Source organism: Bombina bombina, chromosome 5 (genome assembly GCF_027579735.1).
Source record: "Bombina bombina isolate aBomBom1 chromosome 5, aBomBom1.pri, whole genome shotgun sequence".
NCBI lineage: Eukaryota > Metazoa > Chordata > Amphibia > Anura > Bombinatoridae > Bombina > Bombina bombina.
In genome coordinates, this window is record NC_069503.1 from 287,353,173 (window position 1) to 287,355,562 (window position 2,390).

Sequence of the window (2,390 nt, forward strand, 5' to 3'; positions counted from 1 at the left end):
GTTTGAATTCATTGTACACACTAGCTTGACAAAGGAACAGAAGTCCCGAAACGTTGCTGCCTTTTTTCCTGCTGTCTCTACAATAAATGCTTTATGCTGTCACCTCTTGTCATTTTGAATATATTTGATTTCTTGTCATCCATATTTTTTTTAAATATATAATGGTTCGATAAAGTTATTTATGGGTTTTTTTAAGTATTTGGTGTTGAAATTTTGTTAGTAAATAAATACAAATTTGTTCGCAAAAAAACATCTTTTATTCAAGAAAATTTTGGGGAAAAAAACATTTTTTTTTGGTAAAAACAAAAGAAAATGAGGTTCAGTTTGTTTTATCATTTATTATGATAATTAGATAACATTTTTTTTCATATCAAAATCAGAGTATCAAATCAAATAACATATCTTCGGTAAAGTAAATCGACTTACTCCAATAACATTCACAAAGTTGCCCTAATTTTAGCCATTTTGTTTTTAAAATTATCTTCAAGACAACTCTGAGTGCTTTTTTTCTGCAGTTCAGCAGTTGATATTGACGATACATCTGTAGAATAACAAAAACAAAAAAAATTAGTATTTAACATATCCAATTTAGAATATTATTATCTATACCAAAATAGTACCTCCTGCTGGTGTATTATCTGTATTAAATATATATGTCAGTGCGCCAAAAATGTACCTAGATCTTTTGAAGATCTAAGCTAATATGTGCATCCACATGAAAGGTGCAAGTAACATGAAAGGTGATATTGAACAATTATATGTGTATAACATAAAACATGACACTTATCTATAATAATAAGGAAGTCCAGAATAGAGTCTGGAACTCCAAAAAACAAACAACTCCTTGATATTCAAGTGATGGTGGCAGGCAAAACTCCTTCAAAACGCTTGCTGGTGTCCCAAGGTGATAAAATCTATAGAAGTTGAAAAAACAAAGAAGAAGGCAAAACCATAGTGCACAATCAATAGCATATAAACACCGTCAGCGCAGGTATTGCTATACTTACAGGATCAAAGACGCTTGAGAAGTGTTACAAAAGCCTCCTGGACTCTTAGAAGTCATCCAGATAACTTTATCTCTCGTGATTCCAGATCAGCTGAATTTCAGCAGGTTGTCCGTGCGATGCTACCAGTTCACTTTACTGCAGCAAACAATCCTCTGCATTCAACCGGTCTCCATAAATGTAACCCTTCACGGGTCAGGATGCAACAAACCAAATGTTGCAGAAATAAATTCCACTGTCCAAAGGCAAAATTGTACACTGCAGTGTATATAAGAATAATGGTGTAACAAAGTCTAATAAAATAAGACTGACCGAGAAACATTGTGTTTTATAATAAAGTCTTTATATTTCATTAGACTTTGTTCCATGATTATTCTTATATACACTGCAGTGTACAATTTTGCCTTTGGACAGTGGAATTTATTTCTGCAACATTTGGTTTGTTGCATCCTGACCCATGAAGGGTTACATTTATGCAGACAGGTTGAATGCAGAGGATTGTTTGCTGCAGTAAAGTGAACTGGTAGCATCGCACGGACAACCTGCTGAAATTCAGCTGATCCGGAGTCACAAGAGAGAAATTTATCTGGACGACTTCTAAGAGTCCAGGAGAAGTTTGTGACACTTCTCAAGTGTCTTTGATTCTGTAAGTATAGTAATACCTGCGCTGCCGGCGTTTATATGCTATTGATTGTGCACTATGGTGGTGCCTTCTTCTTTGTTTTTTCAACTTCTATAGATTTTACAACCACTATATAGGCTTCAACACTTTTGTCCACTCCTTTAAAGCTTTCATCAGACCCAATTCCTAGAAAAATTGAATATTTAATTTAAAAAACTAATGCAACTAATGAGTATAAAACATACCTTTATCTTCCATTTTTGTTCTTGAAAGTTAAATTCTTGGCTGACTATCATCTGAACTCATCCCTTCACCTAATTGTACCCTAGGATGAGTGTGAAAATCATCTATTTCAGCCATATTTTCTAGGTCTTCCATGGTAATATCTATGGTATAGTAAATAAAAAAAGAGATACAGAAACAACTATTAGGGGAAAAAAAGTAATAATTGACAGCTAAAAATGAGATGTTATCTAACCATTACCTGTCTGGGTGTTTACACTCATTTGTTGAAAGCCTTTATATGGATTGGGAGATAATTCTATGTCCAATAATGTTAGTGGCATGGGTGGAGATAAAGCTTCACTTTTGGGTGTTTCCGCCAACATTGACCGAAGGTAGCGTGGTAGCTGTTTACCCTTTATTTTCTTACTTCCCATATCTAGAAACATGTAAAATAAATAAAAGAAACATATTAAAAACATTTAAATAAAATTACAGTGAAAATTGTAAAACTAAATTATTAAAAATTCTAAGTTTTGCAT

The 2,390-nt window shown here is 33.2% G+C and overlaps 1 long non-coding RNA gene across 1 annotated transcript; it reads right to left on the reverse strand.

The window, feature by feature from the left end:
* Window positions 1–323: 323 nt before the first annotated feature.
* Window positions 324–1,944, reverse strand: LOC128659305 (uncharacterized). Its single transcript, XR_008402333.1, has 2 exons — window positions 1,872–1,944; window positions 324–541 (listed from the first exon to the last, which is right to left on the reverse strand). It is a non-coding gene; the product is annotated as an uncharacterized LOC128659305 (long non-coding RNA).
* Window positions 1,945–2,390: the final 446 nt, after the last annotated feature.